This window comes from Lutra lutra, chromosome 15, assembly GCF_902655055.1.
Source record: "Lutra lutra chromosome 15, mLutLut1.2, whole genome shotgun sequence".
NCBI lineage: Eukaryota > Metazoa > Chordata > Mammalia > Carnivora > Mustelidae > Lutra > Lutra lutra.
In genome coordinates this window covers 35,790,734-35,811,006 of record NC_062292.1, presented here as the reverse complement: position 1 = coordinate 35,811,006, position 20,273 = coordinate 35,790,734, and the positions used below count along the sequence as shown (strand labels likewise).

Sequence of the window (20,273 nt, the reverse complement as noted above, 5' to 3'; positions counted from 1 at the left end):
TGCCGCCTACTCTTCAGGGGGGTAGCACTGGCTCCGAAGCAAGGGATGGCTGGGCCCTTTATTTGTAACAGGCCGAACTGAATCTTTTCAACCAAAGATTGCTATGCTTTTGAAAATAAATAGACTTGTACAGTAGTTTCTGCTTCAAAGTTAATTTTTTCAATTTAGTAGATTTTTGTGGAAATTGTTATATATGTGTAAATATAAATTATGCTCTTTGTCAGACAACTTATCAATCATCTAACATAAGGGGAAAACAGACAGTTTCTGTAATGACATAAAAACGTGTATGTAAATTTACAAGTTTGCTGAAACTGTAAGAATGTATTTGCAGTGAAATGAGACGTCCCATGTGTCGGATCTTTATTGCTTGTTTTTTTGAAAACTGGATGTTCAAATGTTGCAAAAAATAAAGTGTAGATTGGAGAAGTTTCACTTGTGATGATGCGTTCTTTCCAGCGTGATTGATCTCAGAGGACACGTGCTTGCCCCTGGGGCCCAGCTTCCCTTAGCATCCCACTGCTGCCTGGAGGTGTTCAGCCACAGCATGTGACCTACAGCATCAAGTCCAAGTTGCTTAGTGTGCTCCTTGAAGGCTTCCTACGATTAAGTCCCAGCTTTTCTTCCTAAGATTTCTCCTCCTGCTGCTCCATGTACTTCTTCAAATAAGCTGCGTCCACCAAGCAGACCGTGTGCCCCGAGTGCTCTGCTGAGTTCTTGGTTCACGGCCACCCGGAGCCCTCATGGTCCTGCGGGATCCTGGGCATCTTCCAAGGCTCAGCTCCCATTGCCCACCCGCTGAAGCTTTTCCTGATTCGCCCAGCTCTCAGAGCCTTTGTGATTACCCAGCCTCAGGTCACACCACCTCTATATCCCTGCCTCTGGGAAGGAGACGAGCCTTCCTCATCACTGGAGTGCATGGGTGTGGTCAAGTACAGAAAAGCCCAATTCCCAGCAATGAAAGTGTAAAATTTGATTTGTGTAACTAATAATGGGGTTTGCTTTTGTTTATGCAGAAAACTTCCTGGTCCTTTTGCAGATTTAAATAAACTCAGAGTGTTAAATGTCTGAGATCAGGCCTCAGTGTTCTGCACCATGTTGCACAGGGAATGGCCTCAGAAGCTTTACTGATGCTGGGGTCCCAGCCCCCTGGGTTTTCTTATGTAATTCGCCTGGGATGAGGCCTGGGCATAGGGAATTTTTTAAGCCTCCCAAGTGATTCTAATATGCAGTTAAGGCATAGAACCTCTGCATTCGTGATTCTCAAGCTCCATAGCCCATTTCTATATATAAATTCATAAAGACAGAAGTAAAGCTTATATATACAAAATGCTGTTTTTTATTTTTTTTAAAGGTTGATTTTGGTTGGGGGGAGGAACAGAGGGAGAGGGAATATGAATCTCAAGCAGACTCCTGGCTGAGCACAGAGTTCCATGCTGGGCTGGATCCCATGATCCTGAGATCATGACCCAAGGTGAAATCAAGAGTCAGACACCTAACTGACCGAGTCACCCAGGTACCCCACAAGATGCTGCTTTTCAAATATAGCCTATTACATCAGAATATAGTCTGAGACATAAGATGTTGCCTAAGGAAAGAAGGCTATTTGTGGTTTGAAAAAACAGAGGCAATCTTTCTGATAACACTGCATGAAAATTAGGTTGTCTATCAATAAATAAAACAATTTATTAAATTGTAATTGGCTATGGCTTGAGACTATAGAATATTTCTTTAAATTGGCATAAAATGTACAGGGGAGTTTTAAGGTAACAACCAGAAAGTCTTCTGTAAGAAAGCTGGAGAGAGAAAGGATGGGCAAGAATCTGAATTTGCATTGTTCCAGAATATTTTAGCTTTAAAGAAAATGGGCAGCTTTGTTATTTGAAAACTTAGTAATGACCGACAGCTAACATTTTAAGCAAGAATGAACTCTCTTACAGATTTCCACATTTGCATATTTCTACTCAAGAGCAGTATTTAACATAGTCTACTGATTCCCAGAAATGATGAAAAGTCGACTACCTGGGCACATCATTTTTTCTCTACTTAATTTTGCTTTCGTCATTTCAAATTTCATCCTGAAAAGTTGCACTGAACTGAAGCGGTCCCTCTTTCTGCGGCGTAGCTCTGCTGCCCTCCTGTGGACGCTCTGGGCATATGACAGTCCCCAAGTCCTTCCAACCAGGTCATTATTGAGAGGTTCCCATCCTTCCTGTGATTCCCAGAAGACATTTTAAGTTTTGTTTTGGATCCAGCATTAACTAGGTCTTTTCTGCTTTCCTTCTGTGAAATCAGTATTTTAAAAGGGCTAACCTCTGCCCCATCTTGCTTGAATATGGGGGAGCAGAATACTGGGGGCTGTGATCCTTTCCCTCCCTCTCACTCATATACCCAAAGGTAAAGGAATCACCACAAGTATAGGTCCCAATGAGAAAGTTACCACCCACCCCCACCCCACCCCCCCGATTCCTGGCTCACTATCTCCCTTACACAGCGTTTGAAAACTGGAATTGTTTTCTGTGGCAGTGGCAGCAAGATTTGAGCGGAACAATGGGAACCAAGCAAGGGCTCTGATATGCTGGTGCTTAAGGCTGGCAGCTTCGGAGAGAATCGGGAGACCACCATCATTCAGATGAGCACTTAGTTACGCTGGCTGGGAAAATGCTGGTCATCAGATTACCCAGCACCAGCGGAAAATGCTCCTGGGAAAACACCCCTTCAATCTGTATTTGACATGGGGCTCAATTCCTTACTGTAGAATTTCTTGGATGAGACCCCATAGGACCACGCTTCTCCAACTGCAGTGTACAGGTAAGTCTTGTTACAAAGCATATTCTGGGGACTACTGAGTGGCTCAGTCAGTTAAGGGGCTGCCTTTGGCTCCGGTCATGATCCTAGGGTCCTGGGATCGAGTCCCACATCGGGCTCCTTGCTCAGCGGGGAGCCTGCTTCTCTCTCTGCCTCTGCCCACCACTCTGCCTGCTTGGGCTCTCAATCCCTCTGACAAATAAATAAATAAAATACTTAAAAAAATAAAAAAGCATATTCTGATGCAGCAGGTCCCAGCTGGGGCCCAAGGTACAGCTTTCCCAGGAGTTCTTCTACCTCCTGCTGCTTGTGGTAGGCTAATGGCCTGAAGAGATTTCGGAGTCCTAATACCTGACCCCTGGGAGTGTCCCTCCTCTCTGTGGCAAAGGGTCTTTGCACCTGGGATCTTGGCTGGGGCCCTGAGTGTAATGAATGGCTCAGTTCCCTGGAAGGGAGGACAGTGAGGAAGCTGAGTGTGGCAGGAGGCGGCCGCGTGTCCCAGAGGCTGAAGGCTCTGCCTGGAGGGTGCAGAGCCAAGACCACAAGCCACAGGAGCAGCTCTAGAAGCCAGAAAGGTAAGGAAGCAGATTCTCGTGGGAGCCTGGTCCCGCCAATGCCCGAGTTCAGCCTAGTGGGATGATGTCTCACTGTGGATGTCTGAGCTGAAAACAATGACGTGTGTTATTTTAAGAGTTACCGTGTGAATGTTTGGGTCCCGCCAGAATCCCCAGGTTCAAATCCTAACCCCCAAGGTGACAGTCCTAGGAGATGGGGCTTTGGGAAGGGACTAGGGTCATGGGGGCAGAGGCTTCATGAATGGGCCAGTGCCCTTGTAATCCCTCAGCCCCTTTCCCCTGGGAAGGCAGCGTCTTTGAACCAGCTCACTGCTCCCAGCCAGCACCGAATCTGCCAGCCCCTTGATCTTGGGCTTCCCAGCATCCCAAAGAGAAGTATCCGTTGTTTAGAAGCTGTGCGGGCTGTAGTATTTTCTCACAGCGGCCCAAGGAGACAAAGACCAACCCCAAGTTGCTGCATTTGTTACCGGAAATACACACCTGTGCTAGGGGTCCTCACAGCACCATTTGAGTAGGAAAGCAAGACCACAGAGGGGTGGCTCTTGACAGTGGCTGCACCTGAGAGTCACCTGGGGAAACTAGAACAAAAATGTATGTCTGATCCCGGAACAGTATAACTAGATTTGCGTGGTCTTGAAAAACAGATTCAAGATGTCTTCGGACGTCTGCGCAAAAACACTTGCTCAAGAGGCCACAGCCCTCCGACCTGCAGATTCCTCAGGTCTCACCCGCCATGAAGTCAAATCTGCCTAATCTTTTGAATACCTTCCCAGAACAGGTTCACCCTGTCTTCAAGGGTTCACGGAGACTGCGCACCAGAAGTAGACCTCCCGCGTCTTTTATAAGTACTGGGAGTCCTCAGTGCTCTCCTTTACCAGCCGTGGGACAAGTGTGCTCAGTTCGGCAAAATTTCTCAAAGGGTCACAGACCACCAAGGTGCCAGGGCTTGGGCCCGTTGGGAACCAGCCTCGGTGTCCCCTTCTGTGAGCAGCATCCCTCGGCCCAGGCTGGAACGTTTCTCTTTTCTGGGATCTTTTCTCTCGTTTAGGTTTCTTGGCTCACAGAATTCCATCCTTGTCCTACCGGGCTGGCTTCTCAAATGCTTAGGAAGCGGCTAACCCTACCCGGACCCCACTTATCACGGAAGTATGGAGGCAATGACAGATGAAAAACAGAGACGTGACGACTTGACTAGAGGGAAATATTTATTCAGGCAGGAGCACCAACAGACCCGTCACAGAAGGAGAATTCAACAGCAACCACTGACCGCATGGGCGGCACCTACCACCTTCCAGCACCATGCAACCCGGACACCAGATACAGCACAGCCATTTCTCAAAACACATTCGGTTCTCTCTTACCTCTGCAGTAAGGGATCATAAATGCAGTTAAAGAAGTTAGGGGAAACGGCGCGCGGTGGTCCTTGCGCACTCTCTGCCTGTGGGTCCTCCAGGAAACCGCAGGCGGTGGCTCCCCAGAGCCCGCACGAGGCTTCGGGGCCACCGTTTTTCCCCCTACATCATAACCGATTTCAAATGGTGCTAGACAAAAACAGACTCTGAACACCAGGGGAAATCGGTCAGCCTGTGTAAGAGATGGGTCCGCTGGTGCTCCGGGGGTCCCGCACATGACCTTGCAGGTGGCGAGTCGGATTCCAGCCGCACTGCCACAGCAGCGGAACGTTCCGGGGCGTCTGGAGCAGGCGCAGTGCTGACGCGGATGGGACCGTCCTCCCAGTAATGTAAGGGCCTGGTTAGCCAGAGGAACTTAGTTGCAAACCCCGGATATAGGGGCGGGCCAGGCCGGATGGAAACATCCAATCAGTGGGGCGCGCATATATTTACTGTGGTGACTTGAAATCCCATTGGCCACCTGTGTGTGGGCCGGGCTCAACCACCTCTATAAAGATTAGTCTGTGAGGCTGGGGAGGAGTAGGAGTATGAGGAGGAGTTGGAATAGCGGTTAGCGTGGTCTTCGGGGGAGAGTCGCAGTGTCGTGGTTGTCCTGGTCATCATAGTCAGAGGCAGCGGCACCCCGGCCAATGGCCTCACCGCCTGCAGCCTCGCGGCCAGCAGCCTCATTCCGGGGAGCCCTGTCCGGGGAGCGACCTCATCGGCAGCGGCCTCGTCTGGAGCCGCCTCCTCCTGGGAACGGCCCCGTCGGGAGTGGCCTCATCTGGGGAGCGGCCTCGTCGGGGAGAGGCCTCATCCAGAGTGGCCTTGTCCGGAGTGGACTTCTTGGGAGCCGCCTTGTCGGGGTCGTCGTCGTTGTCTCTTCGTAAGAGACGGCCCCTACCAGTCGGTTTTCAATGCTTGGCACGATTTTCAATGCTTGGCACGAAATAAAGCTTTGCTTGACTTTCGCTTTGCATCAGTCTCGTTCCTTTGATCACGGACCCTAACAGGTACCACAAAAGAGAAAATCCCAGTGTTAGGATGAAATGGAAAGCTCTTAGGCCAAAGTCCAAACACTGGACCAGAAGCAGTTCTTCTGATTCAGGAAGATACAAAGAATTCAAACAGGCCAAGTTACTGTTAAGCAGAAGATTCCTGGAACTCACACCTTACGGTGGACTCAAGAATTGGGCAGGACCACCTGTGAACTCTCTCATCCCTCTGGACTTAAAACAGACCCAGACTGAAAGGACAGCCCCTTGCACTTTTGTTCTTTGTCTCTTTCTCCTCTGTAATCCTGGTCCTTGAAACCTTAAACACTTTGTGTGAGAAGAGGCAAGCAAAGATAAAACAGTGCAAAACAGAGATAAAAGAGTATTTTCCCTAAGGCTTAGGATTGCTCGAGATGCTAGTCCTAGGCCTTCCTAAAAAGGAAGCTAGGGAAGCAGACCAGGGACTTGGAAGAATTCCGAGAGAGCAGTTTGAGAGAAAACAACAAGCCAAGTAAGAAAAGAATTCTTCTGATGCTAGCATCACAGAATGAAGAATTTCCTGGAATTCTCAAATCTACCACTTCTCCTATTTCAATGGCCCAGTTATACCAGACACCTGATTGATATCATCTTCCTCACCGTAAGGGGTGATCTCAGGCTCCTCTTTAGGGCTAGAACATGCCGCTAACAGTACATATGACCTATATTTAACTGTGCTGTCTCAAGAGTACCATATCAGTATTGCCTGAGCGCTAAATAAATTTAACTCCAGAAATAATGTAAAAACTAAGACTTTACTGGAATATCCCAGTGAGGCTCAAGGAAGTATTTTATCATGTAACACTCATAAAAATGTCACTAAAATCCACTTCACCCATTTCAGTCCCCCCAAGGATCCATCTGTTAATGCAACTGCTTTCCTAGAACCTAGCTTCTCTCTTCCACCCAGATTTTCTCAAAAGTTCCAGCTCAAGTTGGCTTATAGTTGGTTCTACTACCTGCCCTCACTGTCCGGATCTCTTAGTTCACTAAAGTCTCCATGATCTTCCTAAGGTAAGTGAAATTTCTTTAGCAGATTTCAACAGAACACAGCACTAAAAAAGGAGCAGGGAGGGGTGCCTGGGTGGTTCAGTGGGTTAAAGCTTCTGCCTTCAGCTCAGGTCATGATCCCAGGGTGCTGGGAAAGCCCCACGTTGGGCTCTCTGCTCAGCAGGGAGCCTGCTTCCCTTCCTCTCTCTTTCTCTGCCTCTCTGCCTACTTGTGATCTCTGTCTGTCAAATAAATAAATAAAATCTTTTAAAATAAAAACAAAATTAAAAAGGAACAGGGAAATGCAGAAACTATCTTAGAATGCAGGATAAGGAGACAGAATATAAGCATATATTCACCCTGGCCCATAAATCTGGAAATTTTTACCTCGTTAAAACTAAAGAATTGCAAAATCAAAGAACAAGATACCTTTAATCCCCATTATATTAAAACAACAGATAGCTTCTTATGTTAACACCCAATAAAAAGCAAGGAGGTGATGAAACAGATATCTTCATATGCTGAAAGTACCGCAGCGACAGGCAAAAAGCCTATGAAAAACAATTATGCAATGTGTATAGAGAATAATACAAATATTCATGCCAATTAGCCTTCCTAGGAATCCATTCTAATGGAATTTTTTTTTAAAGTTTATTTATTTATTTGACAGACAGAGATCACAAGTAGGCAGAGAGGCAGGCAGAGAGAGAGGAGGAAGCAGGCTCCCTGCTGAGCAGAGAGCCTGATGTGGGGCTCCATCCCAGGTCCCTGGGATCATGACATGAGCTGAAGGCAGAGGCTTTAACCCACTGAGCCACCCAGGCGCCCTAATGGAATATTTTGGTATGAAAAATATTTCATGCATTTTTAGCGAGGGCTTCATTACCAGTAAAACTGGAACAACTTAAATATATAATAGCAATTTTGGACTACCCAGATACAGCCACTAGAATAAGTTTATATTTCCCTGTCATGATTGAGATTTTTATTGCATAAGTTTGTAAAAACTTAGATGCATGGGAAAATGTACTAGAATGGATGGCCCCAAAACACTTCAGGGTAGGAGGAGTATGGGTGATATTTTGTGTTCTGTTTTACAAATTCTCTGCGAGTAATTTTATGAAAAAATATGAAGTTAAAAGGAGAAAACACACACTTTGCTGAGTGCACAAGATAAAATGAGGTTGCATGAGGGAAACCAATGGCTTTTTATACTAGAAGAACATCAGACCGTGTGCTGAAAAATCAGGAAGAATCGTCAGTGACTGATCTCCTGTTGGTCACGCCGTGGGCCAGACTGACGCTGTCCTGCTTTTGTCTTCCCTCAGGCACAAGTGCTCTCATAGTCGGTAAGTTTTGGCAAGGGCTGGATGAGGAGCTCTCGCACCCTGAACAGTAAGTATGAACTTACACAAGTGAAACCTAAAAGGAGAGATCAGTGTCTCCTACATTACAATTTCGGTTAGAAGGAAAGTAAGTCAAAATTCAGGCCACAGTGTGGCAAGACTGGTATCCTCACAGGCATACAGAGTGAGTGTCCTTGACGGAAGGTTCTATACTGGCTTTAAACTGTCACAACTGAATAATCATCCTTCGTGTTCATAGCTGGAGAGCCCTACTTCCTCTTTGGTTTATAACCCAGGAAGTTTCCTCAGGATGGTGTAAGGGCCTATTCAGCCAGAGCAGCCCCACCCCGGTTGAACTGCCATTTTGCTGTAAAGCTTAAATTGACCTTGCCCCCCGCCCAGGGGAACTTATTTAAAAGCAAGTCCGGGAAACCAGTCCCAGGTAACAAAGTCCAAGTACAAGGGTGGGTCAGGCCTGGTGGAGGTATTCAATCAGTGAGGGCGCATACTGTCTCCTAGCTACCAATGAATGTGGGCCCCCACCCTTTGGGAGTCTTTTGGCACCAATGGGTAAATTGTAACTCAATTGGTTGCCTAGCATCACTGTGGCTTTTCCTGCGTGTGTGTTACAATCTCGTTGGTCACCTGTGTGCGGCCAGGCCCAACCACATGGCCTTTGCTCTATAAAAGTTAGTCTGGAAAGCAGCGAGTGGTCGTCCTCTCCGGAGGGGCAGCCTGGACCAGTCTATTTGATGGTCGGTATGATTCTTGATCCTTGGCATGAAATAAAGCTTTGCTTGACCTTCGCTTTGTATCAGTCTCGCTCCTTTAATCCGGACCCATTATTGGGGTACCCAATTTTGGGGGGACCCAACAATGGTATCACACCCACTCCCACAAACTGGAAGCCACAAAGATCAACTTCCTAAGCGCATTTAAGAGGAGTGATTTGGTGGCAGGCTCTTGTGGCAGAGGACAGCTCGTCCCTGGACCTTATACAAGGCAGAAGCACAGGGCCCTTGAGCGGCGGGGGGGGGGGGGGGGGGGGGGGGGGGCTGTAGTCACCTAGCTATTGAAGGGCTGCTGTGGACTAAAGGTTACAGGTTGCTCTGCTCACCCCTTATCAGCCACCCTGCGGTAGTAAGACTAATGCGCTAAATTAAACCAGGAGCAGAGGGAAACTCCTAAAGGTAAGCCTGTGTGAGGTGTTTCTTAAAAGTAGAATTTATCTGCTTCCCCCTCTCTCTCTGCCTTCTTGTGATCTGTCAAATAAATAAATAAAATCTTTAAAAAAAAAAAGGTAGAATTTATACTTTCATTTAAAGAACTCACTGGCAACCTTGAGTGGGACTAGATGTTTAGAGTTTAAAACGTATGGGTTACATTTTCTGTGCATTCAATGACACTGTTTTACTGCCTAGGTATTTTCTTTGGCGTGATCTTCTTTCTTTCATATGTTATTGGCTCTTGTTGGATAACTGTAAAGCGCAAAAAAGGGTAAGCGTAGCCATATTGTCCTGGAAAATGTCTATGACTGTACCTGCCTCCCCTTGAAAGCCAAAGAGAAGTGAAAGTAAACCTCAAAAAAAAAAAAAAAAAAAAACCCAAAACCAAAAACCACTACTACATAACCAGATGTAATAATTCATAAGTATAAAGAAGGCCCTTGATGTACATTATGGACACTAAAAGAAATATATATGATATTAAGAACACCTAAAAGTTCTTAAATATATATGATATTAAGAACACCTAAAAAAAAAAGTCTAGGATTTTATGGAGGATTAAAGTTTTACCAAAAGGGAAATTAGGCAGGAGGAACTTTTCCAAAAGTGTTGATGAGACACTTGGTATCCCAGTCTTGCTGAAACATTCCCGGCTCTGAGCTCTATACCACAGACCTCATCCAGGCACAAGAAGGTACACAGTGTGTCCTGAGGCTCACACAGCACAGGATGCCAGTGTCAAAAACTGAGGCTTTTTTTTTTTTTTGAAAGATTTTTTTTTTTTTTTTTAATTTGACAGAGAGAAAGATCACAAGTAGGCAGAGAGGCAGGCAGAGAGAGGAGGAAGCAGGCTCCATCCCAGGACCCTGGAATCATGACCTGAGCTGAAGGCAGAGGCTTAACCCACTGAGAACTGAGGCTCTTTACAGGGCATTAAAAAGTAAATATTTTATAAACCCACCTAATTTTGAAACTTGCTAAAACCTTCCAAGGATTAGATCTAAATAAACATTTGTGACCAGGAAGAGAAGGCATTCAGCTTTTTTATTCGCTGATGTATTTAGAACAGCATCTGTGAGGTCAAAGTCAGTAAGATCAATGTTTAACGATGATAAGCAAATTCTATACCCATGAGACATAGCTCGTACCTTCAAGCAATTTGCTTCAGTATTCTAAACACACACACAGTCCCCAAAAACAAACCTGACAGAAACTAAAGTTGCTACTTCACACAGGATGCCAGGGGACATTTTTTTTTTAAGATTTTATTTATTTATTTGACACAGACAGAGATCACAGGTAGGCAGAGGCAGGCAGAGAGAGGAGGGGAAGCAGGATCCCCTCTGAGCAGAGAGCCCGATGTGGGGCTCAATCCCAGGACCCTGAGATCATGACCTGAGCCGAAGGCAGAGGCTTAACCCACTGAGCCACCCAGGCACCCCAGGCACCCCAGGGTACATGTTTTAAAAGCAGAATATCACAGCCGAGGGTCCTACAATCTAGTCAGGAAGTCCATTTCATGATAAAATAATTAGTAGAGATTTACATTTAAGTTCAATCTGTAGCCTTCCTAAGTAACATTCTCTGTATGTTGTGGTTTGACAGATAAAAACACATTGCTCTTCTTCATTATTAAAAAAAAAAAAAAGTGAAAGTAGCTCTGATACTTTAAATAAGCAAAAGTCTTTGTGCCAATAAGCTTTTCCCCTTAACGTTTTTTTAGTGCTATCGTTTGTGAGTCACTTTTTTAAAAAATTCGTCTTTTTAAAAATTTAAGGCTGAATTAAAGTAGTTGGGCCTTCTAATTTTCTATTTCCATTCCACTGTCCAGGTAAAACCAGCCAGGGCAAACGATTCTTAGAGACATTTACAACAGTCTCGCCCCTCCTCCCTTCTCCCAACGACTCCATTCCGCTTTCCTAGGGCCTGTTCCTAGTTCATCAACTAACGGATCGAATTCCCGAATCTAGCTACTGTTTCCCTCATATAACTTAAGATTATTTCCTCATATTAATATCTACAGGCATAAAAAAGATTTAATATCCATTTCATAAAAATCATTTCTTTAGAAATGATTATCCTGTCTCATCAAAACACCCTCAGATCACACACCATTTCTTCATACTCTCCATGTCTTAAAATCTGCCTCCTGTCGTTGCCATGTTCTTTCCGAGCGAGATGTGTGATGGCCTCGCACGAGCCTTCTGTGAGCAGCAGCAACCAGGGATGGGGCAGGGAAGAAGATTATGGTCTTCCCTAACCCGAAAGCTCAGGGAGCAAACCCCCCAACCAGCAAAGTAACCCACTATCGAACCTATCATATATGTGTTCCAGAAACATTTCAAAACTTCTCTAAGCCTTTATTTTTTGGGCCTGTGTTTCACTTCTTGGGATAATGAGTGGATTACTATAAGAAAATGTTTTGTTTTCATGTTAGAAATTATATATAACTAACAGGAGGAAGTGCTGAGTTTAAATAATCAGAATCTCCAAGGTCCTTCTCTTGGAAGCAATTGGGTGATTAATCATTGTTCTATGTCCATGTATGGTGAAGCTGACAGACTATGGAGCTGAGCTGTTGCTTCTTATCTGGATCTCAAGCTTTCCTCACAGGAAGGGCAGGAAAGCTCTTTCACAGAAATCAGAGGGAAGTCATATGAGGCACAGAATAGAAGTGGAGGGGACCTTGGCTCTTGCCCTGCCAGCAGAGCAGTTTACGTCAGTGCCCCAAGACTGACAGAACAGTGTAGAAGGAACGGCCTGTTCTGTGGGAGCTGCGGGATCAAACCAGGCCCGGGGCGGCGGGGGCTGGGGGGGGGCGGTGCAGACACAACTCTGCCTCTGACAGGAGACAGCTCAGAAACTGCTCAGTTTCATTTTGTGGTAGCTCTCTGAGGGGATGTTTAATACACTCATTTCATTCTGTAAATACTTGAGCAACTGCTCTGTCCCAGGGACAGCTCTGAGGCTGGTGTGAGTATCCATTAGTGAAGATGGACTCCTTTAGGGAGTTCTCATTCCAGTGACGGGAGAGAGACCACAAACGAGACACGTAATTAATTAATTATAATACAGGGGATAAAGACAAGGAAAAAACAGCAGAGTAAGGGAGCTCGGGAACGTGGGTGTGGGGCAGACGCCAAATTTAATACAATTAGGTGGGTCCCACTGGGGAGGGTTTTAAAGTGAGGTCATGTCTATGGGTGTATATATAATATATCCTTTCTATTTTTGTCTAATTTTAATTTCTTATAAATCTTCAAACTGCTTATTTTTTTTAATTACTTTTTGTATGCCTTGTATAACCAGCAAGTGAGGAGTGAAGTGGCCAGAAGTGGTGTTAGCAGAGAAGAGTGCAGCTATAAATCCAAGTCACCGGCCCGAGGTGGTGGTTAGGGTCCAGCCGAAAGCGGTGTTGTAATTAGTGGCGTCTTCCCACGGTGGTGTTGTGATCCGGGACTGAAGGACCTGATGGCTGTAACTAGCCCTTTCCTCCATCACGGAATTCTGCTCCAACTGTTTACCAGATAGTACATCTCTAATTGTCCTATACTTACCCTAGGTTTTAAGGTTGCTCTTTGTTTGAATATACTAACGCTGAACTTGGGGAGCAAGCCTGTTCTAGACTAACATCACATCACTGATGATTTCCTATGCCTCCTTGATCTTTAGCTTTCCGAGTTTCAGGATGTCTAATTACTCCATGCATTTCCTCCCTTTGCGCCCACACTGCACTGCCCACTCTATTAAATTATCTTTTTTTTTTTTTAATCTCTTGTGTCCTTGGTCTCTACTATACTCCTTAACAGTGCCCCCCGCAGAAAATGAGCTTCTTGTGAGCAGACACCACCTATCATATCAGACTGAAAATCATTTTTACTTAGTGATTTCTGACTTCCACTTCTACAGTAGTCAGGATTAATAGCAACAGTGGGGGCACCTAGGTGGCTCAGTCGGTTAAGCATCTGCCTTTGGCTTAGGTCACGATCCCAGGGTTCAGGGATCAAGTCCCACGTCAGGATCTCTGGTCAGTGCGGGGTGTCTGTTTCTCCCTCTGCCCTTCCCTGCTGCTCACTGTATGCCCCTCCCTTACAAAAATAAATAAATGAAATCTTAAAAAAAAAAATAACAACAGCTAATATATTTGCTTACAAAATATTTTAAGATGTATTGTCTTTGGTCTCCAGAGCAACTCTGGGATCTTGGTAGGACAAATAACATCGTTATCCCAAAGCAGAGAAGACTCTGAGGGGCAGAGAATTTCGGTGACTCGCTTAAAATCATACCAGCAGGAAGTTGCTCAGGGTTAGGGCTTTGGTCTTCATGATGGAACTCAGAATCCTGAGCCCATTCGGCTTCCTGGTAACAATTTCAGCTGTCACGACTTCTGAATCTCATTCTGTATCACCCAGAGTTGCATATAGTACAAAGGGGGAATATTTCCTTTTTTCTTTCAATATTGTCCCCCTATCAATTTTACTGGATTTTTTTAAGCTACTCTGGTACATTAGGCCAGTATCCTTCTAGAAAACAGTAGGAAATCTCTCCCTTTTTACGCTAGTCTGTTACTAGCTTATAAGAAAATTACAGTATTTCTGTAAAGGACTCTGTCCCTAGTGAGGTTTGGTGAAAATGTTCCTGTCCATTCACACAGACTAGCAAGTTCGGTAATTTAACGTTACTGGCCTTTCACTAGCAAAAAATGTGTCATCTGCTTACCGTATATTTCACTGTATATTTATACAATAATTTGTGACAAAGATTAATTAGCAGAAGTCATGCATTGGTCACTTGGGAAAAATGTTAGAATCCTCCATTCACAGCCCATTTATCCTTGCCTCTTGTTTCTGCCTCTGATCTATTCCTATTCCTATACAAACAAGCCTTCTTGTATATACTCAGATAAGTCATTAAAGTCTTCATTAGTCTGAGGCTTGGAGTACAAAACTATTAAGACCACTCACTATAAAGCATCCATGCATTACTCCATGTTCCCATTAACTCCCATCAGTCAGGTGGCTAGCCATCGCACATCTATGTCCCACTCATCACTCAAAACCACTTAGAACCATTCCTCAGATAACCACTTAGCCATTGTTCCTTGGAAGCCCCTCCCCGATTACCAGGCAGTCCAACCCTCTGCTCTTCCTCACGCAAGGATCTCAAGTTGCCCTTCCTCACCCTCTGAAAACTTTGGCTCCTGATTCACTCTTGCTCTTTGTCTCAAGGGATGCCCTCCTTGTAATTTCTAAGAAAGGGTAAAGAGTAACTGAGTAATGCAGTACTGGCAAGTGGCCAAGTGACTTAACTCTTTGTGCTTCCACCCTGAAATCCCTAATACCAACACATACTCCAAACCTAAAGGTACCAGTATTGCATCATGTCTCATTTAATCTCTGTCAGGGAAGTGCTTACTTAGCCCTTGAAGAGGCAGAGCAGCACACCACGTGAGATCCCAAGATTTGTGAGCAGTGAGAGCTGTGTTCACTCCCACCTACTGGCTATGAAACCCCCAGGGAGACACTTCCCTTCTCTGAACTTCATTTTCCTTGTCTGTAAAATAGGGACAGTAGTTCCAAGCTCACTTAACACAGTGCCTCACTTAGGATGAAGGTCAGAAAATGTGAGCTATTGGGGCACCTGGGTGGCTCAGTGAATTAAAGCCTCTGCCTTCAGCTTAGGTCATAATCCCAGGGTCCTGGGAAGGAGCCCAGCATCCAGCTCTCTGCTCAGCGGGGAGCCTGCTTCCCCACCCACCCCCACCCCCCGCCCACCTCTGCCTGCCTCTCCGCCTGTTTGTGATTTCGGTCTGTCAAATAAATAAATAAAATCTTAAAAAAAAAAAAGAAAGAAAATGTGAGCTATCGTTCTTCACACGTGATCGTTACTGGCATCTCAAAGCATTAAATCCTTGGAAATACTGTCAGTCTTCCTATGCCTCATGACAAGGACTGCTGCTCTCCAAACTGTGGACCTTAATTGGACAGAACACAGAACTTCTACCTTCACTAAAGCAGAAGAGGAAGCTTTGGGTCAGACCCACTGTACAGGGCCCCTAACCTTGTGAGGCTTCAATGTCACAATCAAGCTGTAAAAGGTTATTTGCCTGTCAGAACTGCTGTGGAAGGAAGTGGTGCTTTAGGCATGGACACTTGTCTGTAAGAATTCAGACTCTTCTGACACAATGTACAGGGTGGTTTTCATAGCTTTTCCTCCTTTGAGTTTTGACTTAGTCTTGAAAGGTGGGATTTGGTTATGTTTTCCTTTTATATATCTCACAAAGATTTCAGAAACTTCGGCAAATTCTGCCCTAAATTTCAAAGTGAAAGCCACTGACGAATTTCTTTCAAGACTGAAATGTATATAATTAAGCTATTTTCCTATTTTTCCTTTTCTGCCCATTAGCAAGAATACAGATGGGAAACCTAATGAGATGATCCATTTACATCCTCAAGAAGACAACAGTGTAAAGCCTCAGACACTGCAAACCAATCAGGAAGACAGCAGGTACCTCACGTATATCCTGAATTCATGTCTTGGAAAGCTCAAGTACTGAAAAATGAGAATAGGATCTGCATAGGTTGCTGGTCTAGCTGGATCCCTGGGGCCGGGGGTCAGAAGGTACTTTAGGAAGTGGAAATGCTTTGGTTGCTGTTGTGTTGGATTCTGGCCGTTTCCAGCAGTTGGGTGAAGATTGCCATCTGCGCTGTGCACAGGCACTGTTTTCACAGAGCATTCCTCTTTTTGCGCAGGGGTGCCGTGAACCTTTGAGAGGGAAGCTTTTGTTTTTCTTGTGGAACCCAAGCATTTGCCACGTGGGTGTGCCTCTGGGTCCCCCCACTCCCCTTAAGTGCACAGAGTCACCTCAGGATCCTGTGGAGATTTTGCATTTCCTGCTTCCCAGCTCTGACTCAATTCTCTGCCTCACCTGGCCTCCTAGGACTGCTCTCTCCCTTCTGTGCCCCTCCCCCACCCCCAGAGGCTTGTCACCACACCGCATGCCTGCATTCCAGGAATTGAGAGCCCCAGCATGGCCTCACCGGTGTTGTGTAGTAAATGTTGAGCTGTTTGCTGAAGGACTGGGGTAAAAAGGGAGATTATGCTATAACCCAAATGGGCTATATATACAACGTATAACTGAATAGTAGAAATCATGGAACCTAAAAGTAACTGTTCCTTTTTTTTTTTTTTTAAGATTTTATTTATTTATTTGACAGAGAGATCACAAGCCGGCAGAGAGGCAGGCAGAGAGAGAGGAGGAAGCAGGCTCCCTGCTGAACAGAGAGCCCGATGCGGGGCTCCATACCAGGACTCTGAGATCATGACCTGAGCCGAAGGCAGCGGCTTAACCCACTGAACCACCCAGGTGCCCCTAAAAGTAACTGTTTTTGTAAATAAGGTCTTACTGGAACGCAGCCTCCCTCGCCTACTGTTGGCCTATTTACAGCTACAACAGCAGAGCGGAGTAGAAACCACAGAGCCCCAGAGACTGTGTGTGTCTTTACAAAACTTAATTTAAAAACTGCTTCACAAGAGGGCTTTAAATAGCATTTAATTCCTCTTCATTCCTGACAGGTTACTGACCTACTGAACACTTTACCAGTTTTCTTCCAATTTAAGGTGCATTCATCAGGCTCGGACTCTACTTACCCAAGGAGCTCTCCCCAAAGTGCCCCAGTCAAAAGTGATGTCAATCTTTAAAACTCCCTGCACTTGCTGTCTATACATTTTTAAAATAAACTATTTCCTTTTAAGAAGAATAAGTGCCCATTACGGAAAATATAGAAAATAAAGAAAAATATTAAAAAATATAAAAATGACCTGAAATAGCCTCCACCCATTGGGTGGTACGCTTACGCTTGTTTGCCTACATTTACATACGCAGGGTTATACACTGAAATTGTACTTACTTTATAATATTGAATTTTGATTTTGTTTTCACCAAATGACAACCATTTCCTTTATCACAAAGCCTATATTCCATAGTATTCAACACAATATTTTTTGCCTATTAACACTCTTTTATTCACTTGGTCATTCCTACATTCCACAAACATGGATTAGTCACCTTTTTTTTTCAGATTTTTTTTTATTTCAGAGAGAGAGAGAGCGAGCACAAGTCAGGGGAGAAGGAGAGAGAGTAGTTCATTCCCCAGTGAGCAGGGAGTCCGATGTGGCCCGTACCAGGACCTTGGAATAATGACCTGAACCGAGGTCAGATGCTTAACTGACTGAGCCACCCAGGCACTCCTGGATTAGTCAATTATGACATGCACCACACTTTGTATTTATGAGTAAGGACCTCGTTTTTAAATTTCCCTAAATTTCTGAGTAGAGATTTTATCAAATGAGAAGTATTAATATGTGAGAGTAAATTTACCAAAATTTTATTTTAACTAACATTTTGGAAGTGTTCTTTTGCATCAAGGTACATGTCAAACTGTTTACCTTCACCGTTGATCAACTTTTAATAAATGGTAGGAAGTCCTTAATGAATTTGTCTCCAATCTCTTTTCTAAGACTGCAGTTTTGGCCACAATGTTCTCCAGGAGCAGGGCTGATCATCTGTGGCAAGATACGGTAGACAAGGAATGAGTCAGAATCTGCACCCTGCGCCCAAGCCAGGGGCAAGGGCCCAGAGGGTGATACGGGTAAAGAGGCAGACTCCAAAGACACAGCTGCGTGCTAAAGGACATGAGAATGTTCAAAGATGACGCAGGTAACAAATGATGTTGGGCAATCTTGTGAGGCGGAGAGAGGAACACTGAGGGATCAGGTAGCAGTAATAATAGGGGGTGTCAGGTGAGCTGCTGGGCCTCTGCAGGGATCTGTCCCCTGGTGGGAGGACAGTCATCCTGGCCTGAAGCATGGCCAGGGAAGTGTTTGGACATCTTGGACTATATGGTATCTTCTGGAAATCGTGACTGCAGTAGGGGGAGGACATGCTCCTGGAGGCAGAGCCTCGTCCAAACTACCAGCTCCTGTTTACTCTCCCTGCCGTGGCCTGGCTCAGAAAAGAGAGTCAGAAATATTTCGTGTGTTATGGGGGACACCTCTATGTTTCTGGAACGAGGCTCTTTCTATTTAGTCGCTCAATTGTGAACACTTTTCCTTTGGCAACAAAAGGTGACGAGGAAAGGTCAACTTCTTCATTAATCTCTCTCTTATCTACTCAGTGTCTCAACTTTGGCCGTATTTTCTTGGGCCCTACACAGCAACCACTAAGGAGGGCAGAAACACGTCTTCTGAACTCGTAATTATGTGTAATGCTAGTATCACCATTTTAAGCAGCAAATTTGTGGGCCGTTCCCTTGTCACCATGCTCTCACCTGAATAAAAATATCCTGTTATTTCAGTGCCCTTCCTTGACAAAGTACCACAGAGCTGGGGAACACCTTGAATCACAATGTCGTTGGAAAGGAGCCTAATCAACAGAGTAAGATGTGAGATTCATCCAATGACAGACGTGACCTCGCAGAGACCAGACATGTGCCCAAGAAGATGCTGACACGCTCCCAGGAGCCCGTAAAACTCCCTCCTCTTAGCCTGGGTTACTGTCAGTCCTTCTGCTCTCCACTGCTGAATGCACACCTCAGCTAGTAAGGGGGAAAGACTGCACTCAGGGTTTATAAATAGTCTCAGTTACATAAAGGAAGACGGCGTCACTTTGGATTTCTGTTTACAAGTTTGTGATTTCCCTTTCTCACTTTCAAATAAATGTTCATACTAGGGAATGGGCTCATTAACGAGAGGATCAAAATCCAGGAGGAAGATATGAAAAACAAATAAGTCACACGTAATTATACTATTCAGTGATAACCACTGTTAATATTTTGATTTTTTGCTAACCTTTCTTCATACATGTTTGCTTCTTTATACACATATCTTTCTTAACAGTCACTTTTTCTTCTGTAGAGCAAAATCTATTAGAACAGAAAAATATAGCTAGATCCGTTTTTGCTATCACTAGGAAAAAAGTATTTTCTGTTTATTATATGCAATGCTGAAGCAACCCCAGTGTCTTCTGTTTAGACAGAAGGGGGAGAGGTTTTCAAGAGAAACATCTTAAACAATGAGATCTGGGTATTTCCTAAGCTCTATTTCAAAAGCAATTTGTACTGTGTGTCTAAAACATACTAACTTAAATAAAAGGATGATTTTATTATAAAGCAAGTGACTTACTTTTTGTATAGATTCAGAATACACCCAATAAAACTAGGAAACCCTGAATTTAAGAATTGCAACATAAATGTACAGGTCTCTAAATAAGTGGTCCTAGAGTCCGTAAGTGGTCCACCCACTTACAGATCGGCCATGCTAACGATCTAGAAGATACCAGAATCTTTCTGGGTAGTTAACAATAGACTTGCATATGACGACTGCTAACTACTGTGTAATTCTGGTTTGCTTTTCAAGTGTATTGTGCCACACTTATCTTGATAAATATAAAGAGGGAACTGGACATCAACTGGAAGTTTTCTTTAAAATCATAGAAAAAAGGGGGAAAAACAGCATTAACAAAGTCAACTGACAAACTAGGAGGAACAAATTATAACTTATATCATAGACAAGGGTAACTGGCATATTTAGAGAGTAAAAAACTAAAAGACCAAACCTCCTCACCTCTCTTCCCTGTAAATGGGCAAAGGATATCCAGCCGGGCCTTCAATAAAAGAAAGGCAAGTAACCAATGAATATATGAAAAGATCCTCAATGGTTTTGCTTAGTTGAAACTTGGGGAAACTTTGGGAAATATATTAGGTCTTGAGTTTCTGAAAAAGTACATTTTAAACAAGGGCTAGAAATTAACTGATGGGAATTGGTCTTTCTTAGAATTAAAATTCCCTACCACAAGAAAAAAATGTAAATTCCTTTATCCCCCCAGAATGCAGTAGGTCAGTAA

General features: G+C 44.5%; 2 long non-coding RNA genes across 3 annotated transcripts; one reads left to right on the top strand and one right to left on the bottom strand.

Moving 5' to 3' along the window:
• Positions 1-4,575: 4,575 nt before the first annotated feature.
• On the bottom strand, positions 4,576-18,507 carry LOC125086035 (uncharacterized). The gene is made up of 2 exons (XR_007123078.1): positions 17,819-18,507; positions 4,576-5,780 (listed from the first exon to the last, which is right to left on the bottom strand). It is a non-coding gene; the product is annotated as an uncharacterized LOC125086035 (long non-coding RNA).
• On the top strand, positions 9,227-19,577 carry LOC125086033 (uncharacterized). 2 transcript variants are annotated; one of them, XR_007123076.1, is made up of 3 exons: positions 9,227-9,334; positions 15,776-15,877; positions 18,727-19,577. It is a non-coding gene; the product is annotated as an uncharacterized LOC125086033 (long non-coding RNA). The 2 variants fall into 2 exon arrangements; XR_007123075.1 differs by lacking the exon at positions 9,227-9,334 and adding an exon at positions 9,623-9,641.
• The last annotated feature ends 696 nt before the right edge of the window (positions 19,578-20,273 follow it).